The sequence below is a fragment of the Armigeres subalbatus genome, chromosome 1 (genome assembly GCF_024139115.2).
Source record: "Armigeres subalbatus isolate Guangzhou_Male chromosome 1, GZ_Asu_2, whole genome shotgun sequence".
Taxonomy (NCBI): domain Eukaryota; kingdom Metazoa; phylum Arthropoda; class Insecta; order Diptera; family Culicidae; genus Armigeres; species Armigeres subalbatus.
The window spans coordinates 226,405,176-226,417,862 of NC_085139.1; the positions used below are offsets into that span (position 1 = coordinate 226,405,176).

Here is a 12,687-nt window from a genome sequence, read left to right on the forward strand (position 1 = left end):
ATCGATACATTTTGGGCAGTAATGAAGCGGAAGCTTAAGAAAAGTGGAAAACAGCATGGGACGCGACTCAGATGACCAAAATGTGGAACGAATGTGCCAAGGAAGTTGACTCCGGTGGTGTGCAACTTTTAATGAGAGGAATAAAGAAGAAGGTGCGAATTTTCACTAGAAACAAGAAGAAATGATTAGTATCTATATTTTTGCCTTTCTCGTACAACTAAGTTGTACCGAAAGGCTATCATTTCACTCCGAAAACGAACTTTTTATAGAAGCCTCTGAGACCCATAGTATTATATACCAATTGACTCAGCTCGACGAGATGAGAACATGTCTGTCTGTCCGTGTGTATGTATGTGTGTATGTGTGTGTATGTGTGTGCACAAAAGCTAAGAAAAACATTAGACAACTTTTCGTATAGTAATCCTTAACCGATTTTCTCGCAACAAGTTTCATCGGTCATTGCGTTTCAAAGTTATGAAGAAAATGGTACATCGGACCATATAAACCCCATATAAGGTTGATGTCTTAACTAAATGAGAGAAAGGCACCACCAACGCTAGGTGGATTAATCTGGATTTTTCTTTAAAGTACAGTGAATTACCCTTGTTTTGATGTATTAACCTTATTTGTACGTCAATCCGTTACCGAGTTACAGATGATTTTATTATTCCGGATTCTAAATGGACATAGCTTTACGCACCTTCTGGCCCACTGCTTCATTTTCTCTGTGCAAAAAAACACGAAGAAAAAAATTTGGTAAAGACAAACAAATCTCAATTTATTTCAACCAAAATTTCAGGTTGATATATGCACAACCAAAAATTAGTTTGTATTTACCATGTAGTTTGGTTGAATCAAACTAAAGTTCAATGTTGATGTTTAGTTTTTTTTTAGTTAATTTCAACTATAGATTTCAACCAATATTTAGTTCAGAACTACCATCATAGTGGTTGTTTCGTTTTGACAGCAAGCGAAACAAACAAAATTGTCGATTGAAATAACCAAATAAGTTAATTTGTTTTTGAAAAAATAAGGTTTGAAACAACCAATCATTTTAGGTTGTTTCAACCAATAGTTAGTGGTTAGGCTATAGCTGTTTTTCGGTGTCGTGCTAAATGAAAATGAGAAAAATGGAATATTTTTGTGTATTCAAAATGGATATGTATAGATTTATACACATGTTCTACAACACATATTGTTCATTTGATTATATATCAGCCCATAACAAAATGCCATTGTGATTCAGTGGATCAAGTTCCCTCGTAAAGATTCCAAACCGTATAAACCCGGCTCTTCCTGCTTGCGGATCAGCACAAAGTATTTTTTTTATTGCTGTAAGGATTCTAGATTGCAAATGGAACCAAAATAAATGAATGAATTAGGAACATGTTTTTTTCCGCAAACTATTAATGAAACAACTTACTTTTCACCTCGGTTATATGGGTATTTTTCATCCAACTGTAGACAGTAGAATAAACTTAAAACTTCACAAAAGGTTAAATGACCGCGGCTACAAACGTCTCCTATTCGATTCCCCATCGAAATTCGAGTCGAAACCCCGATCGGCATTCTAGCTGATTCGATTTCCTGGATTGCTTGCCGCTGAATAGTATTGAAAGCCGCAATTTCTATTCGACGACACGGCAGTAATCTGCTGTTGAGTATGTTATAAAATTTTGCAGAGTTCTTATTTGAATACTGAGTTATATACTAACCGTAATTCGTATCGCAGATGCACCAATAATAAAAATCGTCGTCAATTAGACCATCACTCAAGTGAAATCGTTGCTCACAGCTCACGTTGCTTTTCGCTGTATTTTGTAGAAGACGTTAGATATGATAAGGGCCTTTTTTCGGAAAATCTGTAAAATTATGAATCCACCTAAAAGTAAGATAAAAGTTTTACTCAGCCATTAAAACCCGATATGAGCATAGTGTCTTCAGGAAAGTTGTAGCGGATGGTATTTCAAGCCACTTTGCCAAAGAGGCCCCTGAGATCAGTTTTTTGAGCATAACTTTTTTCCATGTTTCAGGCATTTTTACCACCTTCTACAAAGTTGTTTAGCTAAAAAATACACGTTTTTGAGGAACATTGCGAATCTCTACCTCTTAATATTGAAAAATTATTTGAGAAAATGTGTTTTTTCTAGAGGTGTTTTAGAATCGTGTAACTTTTTCCGGCGCAAACTGGCGCACACAACTGTTTAGTACACTAAAACTGCTGTATGCCTACTCTTATCTCGCAGTTGAAGCTTGTGATTACACGAAATTACACGTAAGTTATATAGATTTCAAATGTCCCACTTTTTGCTCTACTTGTACACTAAGTGTACGTAAATGCTATATGATCACAATAAGAATTAACCTATGATAGGTGGCCAATAGGCCCATAGTATATTGTAACACTATTAATTGAGCTGATGTCTGTATGTGTGTATATTCGTGTGTTAGTGTGTATGTATAGTCATTTTATAGACACACTGTTTGGAGATTAGAAAATAACAAGTTTTCACAGAATGCTAAATGATGAATTTGAGTTCATTATTTATTTTTGAAAATTTGTGAATTATGAACAATGGCGGATTGTTGGATTATAGTAATCGAGAAAGGAATATTCACCGATATGTGTAGAAATATGGTTTTTTTAAACTTTCCCATCACCTTCTTGCAGTTTTTTTTTGTGAAAATAAGTTTTCAATTGACATATCAAGTATTTTTCTATTGACAAACGAAGTACATATTTCGAGTATCGCGATTAATCTGGAAAACAATGTTTTCTTCTAAAACGCACCCTACCTTTCTTCGAGAATAAATAATGGAATTATACTCCCCATGCAGTTTTCTGTAAAAAATTGGTAATTGCTAAAATCCAAAAAAAATGGGTCTTACACACGAATATAGACACATACAGACATAAGCTCAGTTCATAATGTTGCAATATACTGTTGGCCCATTGCCCACCTATCGAAGGTTAATTTTTATTGTGATCCTATAACATTTACATAAACTAAGTGTACAAGTAGAGCAAAAAGTGGGACATTTGAAATCTATATAAATCACGTGTAATTTCGTGTAATCATTAGCTTAACCCGCGAGATGAGTTTCAGTGTACTAAAAAGTTGTGTGCATTATTTTGCGCCGGAACAAGTTACACGATTCTAAAACACCCCTAGAAAAACACATTTTCTCAAATAACTTTTCAATTTTAAGAGATAGAGCTACGCAATGTTCTACAAAAACGTGTATTTTTGTTAGCCAAACAAGAAGGTGATAAAAATGCCTGAAACATAGAATAAAAGTTATGCCAAAAAACTGATTTCAGGGACCTTTCACAGGAAATGTCACATATCTCGTATTATATAAGTCATAGGTATGGGGTCTCTTTGGCAAAGTGGCTTGAAATACCATTCGCTGCAACTTTCCTGAAGACACTAGGCTTATATCTGGTTTCGATGGTTAAGCAAAATATTTATCTTACTTTTTAGGTGGATTAATCATTTTACAGATTATCTAAAAAAAGGCCCTTTTCATATCTAACGTCTTCTCCAAATAAACTACATAGAATAAATCATCAGAAACAATGCTATTAAAACAGCGCACGAAATCGCCAAAAAGCAACACTGTGCGACGCCATAATTCCCATTTTCAATTTGAAGAAAATTCGTTCAAATGAACTATATTCCGATCAAAATGGGGATAATGAAAGGAAGCGAAATACAACCACTGACAGCAACTAAACGATTATCCGAATCTGAAGAGAAAATTTCACTTCCTACCGGCTAATGTCTTCAGTAGCCTTCCGAGCAAAGGCCTAGAGTTGCTAATTCGGAGATGGCGAGTTCGATTCTCCATTCGGTTCAGTCTTGGATGTTACACAAGGCTGGCTACACAAGTTACAGTCTCGTGCAATGGAAATGGTAATAAAATACTAAGTTTTTTGACGTAGGACTTATGTCTCTCTTTACTATATCGGGTGTCATTCCAAAATATTCAAATCGACCGCGTTACGCTGTGTTGAAAGATTTTAAACGTTAATAGCGTTCGTCTCAATGGACGAATTTCTGCGGTAAGCCCCTCAATCGACAGATTTCAAGTATGCCTTTCATATCCATGCTTGATAAGACCCGAAAAACTTGTTTCAATAGGCATGAAACTGTTTTCAATGAAAAACATTGAGATCAAGGGAACCTATAAATATGGGTACCGCATAATTCTTGCATCATTCCATTACCACGTTCTCATTGGTGCAGACACCAGCGAATGAGGAGCCGCTGGGTCTGCCGAGAAGCCATAAAATAGCGCTACGCGATTTTTTCCTTTCATTCTGACCGGAACAAGCGAAGCAACCGCATCATCGATTAAACAGCACTCACACCTTTTAGCAGGGAATGAAGTCTGCACCGACCGCTTTTTCGGCTCGACACCATCGAAGCCACCATCATCAGCCGAAACCTAGCCGGTACAGCAGCAGTCTACCCACAGACCCGACAAAGCAGCAATGCTGAGCAGATACCGGCAGCAGCAGCAGAGTCGAGCCGAGACCGGCCGGCATCGGTGATGAGCCGAGACAGGCTGAAGAAAAGCCACATGATACAGCATGTATGTCCAAAAAAGAAACAATTCTTCAGAGAGCCAATAATAGAGATCAATATCAAAGTTTTCAATACCCTTCGGGATAGAAGTTGTACTTGGGTGCCAAATCCAATATTATAGTGATACAATTTTATGCGTGATTTTCATAAATAGCGTCAAAACTAACAGTGGATAATTTTTCTGATTTAACCGCGAAGTGGACGAAGGACTTCGCTTGACCATGCCTAAAAAAACATAAGATGTCCAAATCTCTCACATAATATTTGGATATTTGGATTAAAAAAAACAGCTCAAACATTAATAAACTATCAATCGATTTTTCATCAAATGTTGGATTTTTTGGCATTGATCAAGAAATATCTAGATAAACATCGTTTGATACTGACCGCACACAAAGCGAACGTGACTGAATGATCGTCTCATGTTACCAATTCTAAATCTTATCACCCGAAATTCCATGTCCGAGTGTTTCCTTCCATCTACTACTAACAATGTTGTCTCATGAAAGAAAACGTACTTCTCACCTGAACTGCAATTCTAAGCTCGCTTGCCCGGCTTATTGGCATGTATCAAGCGAAAAGTCCCGTTAGGAAATAGACGCTAGCAGCGAGCAACAAGCGTAAAAAAGAAGAAGCCCTTCTCGAACGCGTTGATGATGATGACGCTTTGGCTGAAAAAGAAGCGGGATACAAGACACTGGCTGATTGGCCCACCAATTGGGAAGCAGAGAAGATTCAAAATAAGGTATAAAAGAAAAGTGCATTCGCTCGCAGAGTCAGTCTTTTTTATACCACCACTAGAAATTCGCGGTTATTTGAAAAGATCGTTTTCTAACTTTTTGCACTTTCCCGAAGCAAACAGCCTTTTTCAAGGCTCTAAGAGTTAAAAATAATGTTCCCCTTCAGTCGCTATCGCACGGATTAGGAGGCCCTACATCTCCTGCTGGGCCAACTTGTGGCTTATTTCAGGCAGTCCTTCAGTGGAAAGGTTGCCACTGTCGAGGCTAATATTCCGTGACCGGACAGATACTTCCTGAATTGTTTTTGATGATTCTTGTTCGAGGTAGATTTGATTTCTGTGTCGGTTTGATGAGAAGATTTTGCCAAGGAATGGTATGCAACGCCGATTATTTATCCAAAATAGTTGATGTGAGAAATTTGGACATATTATGTATCTTAAAGGCATGGTCAAGTCAAGTCCTACGTCCACTTGGCGGTTATGTCACAGACATTACCCACTGTTCGTTTTTTAAACAACTTCTTCTTCTTCTTATTGGCATTACATCCACACACTGGGGACAGAGCCGTCCGCAGCATAGTGTTCATTAAGCACTTCCACAGTAATTAACTGCGAGGTTTCTAAGCCAGGTTACCATTTTTGCATTCGTATATCATGAGGCTAACACGATGATACTTTTATGCCCAGAGAAGTCGAGACAATTTCCAATCCGAAAATTGCCTAGACCGGTACCGGGAATCGAACCCAGCCACCCTCAGCATGGTCTTGCTTTGTAGCCGCGCGTCTTACCGCACGGCTAAGGAGGGCCCCCTCCCCAGCCACACTTTGTACTTATTAGTGGCTGGTATTCCCGACAGGCTTTTGTTCTTCGGCACACTCCTTTAGAGCCGTAATTGCATCTTTAAGTTCAATTTCAACTAGCCGCACTGTAAATTCTCGAGTGGGCACACACGATTACGGAGAAGTTTTGGCAAAATAATGTTTTATCTTTGGTTTCTGAGCCTGTGTTAGAAATGAAGCCTGCCTGGTGTACCATCCGTACGTAACTTTATTTAGTTCAGTTCAATCAAAGTTAGTTGCCTATTTTCCGGGTGTTGGACAACCCGACTTGGACATTATTTGACTAAGTTCTTAAACCCAGATGAAAATATGTTCATTATTGTCGGGGTCCTTCACTTTACACAAATAAAAACAGTTATATATTTGTATTAATTAAATACTGTATATTTTGTCTTTTTCTATTTTCTTTTTTTTTACGCACTGCACACATCCAAGTCCAATCACATCTGTCTTAAAACTGAAGCTTTTCCAATAGGACCTATGCAAGCTCCCTCAAGTCATTTTTTTCTCTTTCTCTCAAACGTATCCATTGTTTACGCGTGAAGCTCTCAATTATTTTCCTGTTATATTACACTGTCACGAATATTTGAGCAAACTGCAAGTAATATTCATTACTATTGAACAATCAATGCACCAATATTTTATTTTGTTTTAATCTAACTCATCTCAATACTACATCTCTCTCTTCCCTACTCTTTATCAAAATTTCCTAAATAATGAAATATTTGTTGTTGTGTGTTGCATTGATTTTTGAAATCACATTACATAATTGATATGAAAATAATGAAATTAATACAATAGTAAATACGAATCAAATATAAATTATTGTAGATAGGGATGATGAGCACGGCATTGAATATATAAAAACACGTTTCTTGCTGCTGTTGCATGTGTTCCATGGTTATCCAAGTTATATATATATGAAAGAAGAATCGTTTAATCAAGTGTCTATATCTCAAAATACTTACCAGGGATATGCGTATTTTACTATCCCAAGACTGTTACGCATCGACTCGATACAGAAAAAACCCAGATTAATCCACCTAGCGTTGGTGATACCTTTCTCGCATTTAGTTAAGACACCAACCTTATATGGGGTTTATATGGTCCGATGTACCATTTTCTTCATAACTTTTAAACGCAATGACCGATCGTTATAAAATTCAATAGTGATTAACAAGGCTTTGTCCCCTGTCAAATGAAACTTGTTGCGAGAAAATCGGTTAAGGATTACTGTACGAAAAGTTGTTTTTTATAGCTTTTGTGCACACACATACACACACATACACACATACATACACACGGACAGACAGACATGTGCTCAGCTCGTCGAGCTGAGTCGATTGGTATATAATACTATGGGTCTCAGAGGCTTCTATAAAAAGTTCGTTTTCGGAGTGAAATGATAGCCTTTCGGTACAAATTAGTTGTACGAGAAAGGCAAAAAATACTAAAAATAATAAATTTAGCATAAAAGGCCATAAAAAATTACTATCAACCAATCTCGGCTCGTAATTCAGTCATGGATAGACCTTACAAGGCTCTAGAAAATCAATCTTGCATCAAAACCAGAAAAATTCCAACAATTTTCTCAGTTCAACTCAGTTAACACTCTCTAACACTATACACATGGCAACAGTATATGTACATGGCATTTTCTGATCTTGTTCATGCAGTCATGGATAGATCTTATAAGGCTCTGAACAGTAAATATTATATTAAATCAGAAATATTCCAACAAAAATCGCAGTTCATATCAGTTTACACTTTTTAGCTCTCTATTTAATGTCACAGCTATTTTTATCAAGCAGCCAAGCAAAGAAGGTTACCACTCGGATATTATATTTGCTTCGATCTACCCTGATCAATCGTCCACTCAGGGACGCACCAATCCACTCGGAGATTGGACTTATTTGCATGTGATCCACCCGGATCGAACGTCCACTCGAAGACGCACCAATCCACTCGAAGATTGGATTTTTCATATCATCTTACAATCGGAATAATTTCTAGAAAATCAATCTTGCATCAAAACCAGAAATATTCCAACAATATTCTCAATTCAGCACAGTTTACACTTTCTAACACTTTGTACATGGCAACAGACGATTTTGTTCATGCAGTCATGGATAAAGCTTACCAGGCTCTTGAAAATCAATCTTGCATCGAAACCAGAAAAAAAAATCCAACAATATTCTCAGTTTACACTTTCTTACACTATGCACATGGCAACAGCTGATCTTTTTCATGCAGTCATGGATAGATCTTTTAAGGCTCTAGACAATCAATCTTGTATTAAATCAGAAATATTCCAACAATATTCGCAGATAATCTCAGATTACACTTTTCAACTCGCTATTTAATATCGCAGCTATTTTTGTCATGCAGCCAGGCTCGGAGATTATATTTGCTTCGATACGATCCACCCGGATCAATCGTCCACTCAGGGACGCACCAATCCACTCAGAGATTGGATTTTAGTTTCATGTGATCCACCCGGATCGAACGTCCACTCGAAGACGCACCAATCCACTCGAAGATTGGATTTTTCATGTCATACTTATCAAACGATTTTTAATACATTAGTTGCTTACAATCGGAATAATTTCAATAATATTCTCAGTTACTCTCAATTTCTATCTTTATACACAAAGCAAGAGCCGATCTTGTTCATGCAATCATGGATAAAGCTTACCATAATCTGAAAAATCATTCTTGCATCAAAACAAGACAAATTCCATTAATATTCTCAGTTTACACTCAGTTTACGCTCTGTTTACACTTTCTAACGCTATACACATGGCAACAGCTGATCTTGTTCATGCAATAATGTATAAAGCTTACCAGGCTCTAGAAAATTATTATTATATCTTGATTATTTTTCTATACTACTCTTCCCTTAATGCAGCGGTTCTCAACCTTTTTCTTGAGAGGTACCCCTTCGAACTTTTGCATGATTTGAGGTGCCCCCTCTCGAAAGTAGGCTTCCAATCCTCTTGAAAACATAATTCCGAGCCCTTTGAAAAGAAGCTCCTTTAAGCTTTTGAGTCCCTTTAGAGTAGGCTTCCGTGCCTCTTTAGAGCCTCTCAAAGGCGGTTTTCGAACCACTTAAGAACGCTTCTGAGCCTCTTGATAGTATACTTCCAAGCCTATTGAAAGAAGAATTTTGAGCTTCTTGAAGCGAGGCTTCCGAGCCTCTTGAAAGGAGGGTCCAGAGCCTCTTAAAAGAAGGCTTCCGAACCACTTGAAAGTAGACTTCCGAGCCTCTTGAAAAGAGGCTTCCGAGCCTCTTGAAAAGAGGTTTCCGAGCCTCTCGCAAGGAGCCTTCCGATCCACTTGGAAAAAGGCTGTAACCAGCACACGTCCGACGGCCTCGCGATAGCTATAAAACAGCTGATAAAGTCGCCGCACGAAATGGAAACACAATTCTATCTACCATGTAAAACACATAACACACACAACACACCAACAGAACATTCGTCGCAGAATCCCATGTGAGAGCCACATCTCATATCTCCCCAACCGTAAGGGCAGTTGAAGAACTACGAGCCAATAATACTGCATCTCTGGGAGGCAGTCTATCACTGGCTACCAAGTGAGCCATAAACTAGTCTCAGAAACCCTGCTTCGCACAGCATCCAACGAAACACTCCCTTGAGATTATCTCCCGGCTCTGAATATCAGACACCGATGATAAGCGACGATAAAGCTCACACTGCAAGAGACAAAAAAATAAAGCCCGATCTCCAATCAGTTTTCGGTTAACTGCCAAGCAGGCAATACGCGCATCGAAAATTTGTATCGCCGTGTTGATCGCCTGATCGATAGTGTATCACTTTGAAGTGCTGAAACTCTTGGTGTGCAGTGCAGTGGGTGATTTTTAGAGGCTTAGGGCAAGGTAACAGCTGGCCTGAAATTTTGAAGAATGGTGGTTAATTTTTATTTGCCCAACAGCCCTATATAGCCGACAAAATGTGCCTGCTCCAAGCAGTGAAAAGTATGGAGTAGGGCGGTGATTTGCAGTGAGATCGGTAAGAGTGGAGTTTCAAAGCAATTCCGATACGAAACGACTCTGTGATCGAAGTGGCAATAAGGTGTTTCTTAATATATCCTCCAACAGGCCTTTCGTTCACTGCATAAATTATGTGGTGTGTCCTGTGAGCTGCATTCCAGAGCGATGGTGGACTGGAGTGGCTGGCACGGATGGCTGGCATGAGCCGGCAAGCATTCGCGTTCTGTCCGGGCAGACATCAAGGTTTGCGGTCGCCGAGGGATACACGGTTACACTGACACACACACAAATTAAACTTTAGGTTAAGGATTTAGCGTAAGTATACTAATATACATCTTGAAAATGCATGTGAAATTTATGTTTTTATTTTGTGCAATGATTCCGAGTAGTGCTTTTTTTTTATGGGTCCACTATATTGTTTGAACCAATTGTTGGCGGTTCTGGGTACGTGGGCAATGGGGACCAGTGCCATCTTCGCCTCTTTTCACTTTTGTCTCCGTCTCATGCGGCCCCCCCTCAAGGGGGAGGTGACAAGGCTTCCGGGCCTCTTGAAAGGAGGCTTCCGGGCCTCTTGAAAGGAGGCTTCCGAGCCTCTTGAAAGGAGGCTTCCGAGCCTCTTGAGAGGAGGCTTCCGAGCCTCTTGAGAGGAGGCTTCCGAGCCTCTTGAGAGGAGGCTTCCGAGCCTCTTGAGAGGAGGCTTCCGAGCCTCTTGAGAGGAGGCTTCCGAGCCTGTTGAGAGGAGGCTTCCGAGCCTCTTGAGAGGAGGCTTCCGAGCCTGTTGAGAGGAGGCTTCCGAGCCTCTTGAGGAGGAGACTTCCGAGCCTCTTGAGAGGAGGCTTCCAGGCCTCTTGAGAGGAGGCTTCCAGGCCTCTTGAGAGGAGGCTTCCAGGCCTCTTGAGAGGAGGCTTCCGGGCCTCTTGGAGAGGAGGCTTCGAGCCTCTTGAGAGGAGGCTTCCGAGCCTCTTGAGAGGAGGCTTGAGGCCTCTTGAGAGGAGGCCTGAGGCTTCCAGGCCTCTTGAGAGGAGGCTTCCGAGCCTCTTGAGGAGGAGGCTTCCGGGCCTCTTGAGAGGAGGCTTCTGAGCCTCTTGAGAGGAGGCTTCCGAGGCCTCTTGAGAGGAGGCTTCCAGGCCTCTTGAGAGGAGGCTTCCGGGCCTCTTGAGAGGAGGCTTCCAGGCCTCTTGGAGAGGAGGCTTCCAGGCCTCTTGAGAGGAGGCTTCCAGGCCTCTTGAGAGGAGGCTTCCAGGCCTCTTGAGAGGAGGCTTCCAGGCCTCTTGAGAGGAGGCTTCCGAGCCTCTTGAGGAGGAGGCTTCCGAGCCTCTTGAGAGGAGGCTTCCAGGCCTCTTGAGAGGAGGCTTCCAGGCCTCTTGAGAGGAGGCTTCCAGGCCTCTTGAGAGGAGGCTTCCAGGCCTCTTGAGGAGGAGGCTTCCAGGCCTCTTGAGAGGAGGCTTCCAGGCCTCTTGAGAGGAGGCTTCCAGGCCTCTTGAGAGGAGGCTTCGAGCCTCTTGAGAGGAGGCTTCAGGCCTCTTGAGAGGAGGCTTCCGAGCCTCTTGAGAGGAGGCTTGAGCCTCTTGAGAGGAGGCTTCCAGGCCTCTTGAGAGGAGGCTTCCAGGCCTCTTGAGAGGAGGCTTCCGAGCCTCTTGAGAGGAGGCTTCCGAGCCTCTTGAGAGGAGGCTTCCGAGCCTCTTGAGAGGAGGCTTCCGAGCCTCTTGAGAGGAGGCTTCCGAGCCTCTTGAGAGGAGGCTTCCGAGCCTCTTGAGAGGAGGCTTCCAAGCCTTTTGAGAGGAGGCTTCCAAGCCTCTTGGGAGGAGGCTTCCGAGCCTCTTGAGAAGAGGCTTCCGAGCCTCTTGAGAGGTGGCTTCCGAGCCTCTTGGAAGGAAGCTTCCGAGCCTCTTTAAAGGAGGCTTCCGAGCCTCTTGAAAGGAGGCTTCCGCGCCTCTTGAAAGAAGGCAGCCTAACCACTTGAAAGGAGGCCTCCGAGCCTCTTGAAAGGAAGCATTCGAGCTGCTTGGAAGAAGGCTTCCGAGAGGCGTAAAAGGATGCTTCTAATTCTCGTGCAACAAAGCAACCGAGTTTTAGTGGAAATAAAATCATTTTGTTCATTCGACGTTTTCTTCGTTTGATCTTTTGTTCCGCAGTCCTTCATACATTGGGTTGGTTGTGTGGAAGGTGGAAGATTTATTGATCGCATGACATATTATGTACACTATAAATTTTTGAAAAAGAAAACACACAATTATCAAAACTTTATCAATGAATTTTGATTGAAATTGTAATATGTCCGCCATTATGCATTTTTGTCCGAGGTACCCCCTAGGGCCAGCGAAGGTACCCCCAGGGGTACATGTACCCCAGGTTGAGAACCGCTGCCTTAATGTATCACCCTGTGATATACATAACATAAGTCGATACAAGAACAGCATCCTGCATCCTAGAAAATGTATTAATTCTTGCAACAAATTAAAGTATTACAATGTTTAACTTCATGCAGAAGTATTTAATACACT

The 12,687-nt window shown here is 40.9% G+C and overlaps 1 long non-coding RNA gene across 1 annotated transcript; it reads left to right on the forward strand.

Moving 5' to 3' along the window:
* The first annotated feature begins 10,019 nt into the window (after positions 1-10,019).
* Positions 10,020-10,570, forward strand: LOC134211510 (uncharacterized). The gene is made up of 3 exons (XR_009979033.1): positions 10,020-10,069; positions 10,126-10,202; positions 10,292-10,570. It is a non-coding gene; the product is annotated as an uncharacterized LOC134211510 (long non-coding RNA).
* Positions 10,571-12,687: the final 2,117 nt, after the last annotated feature.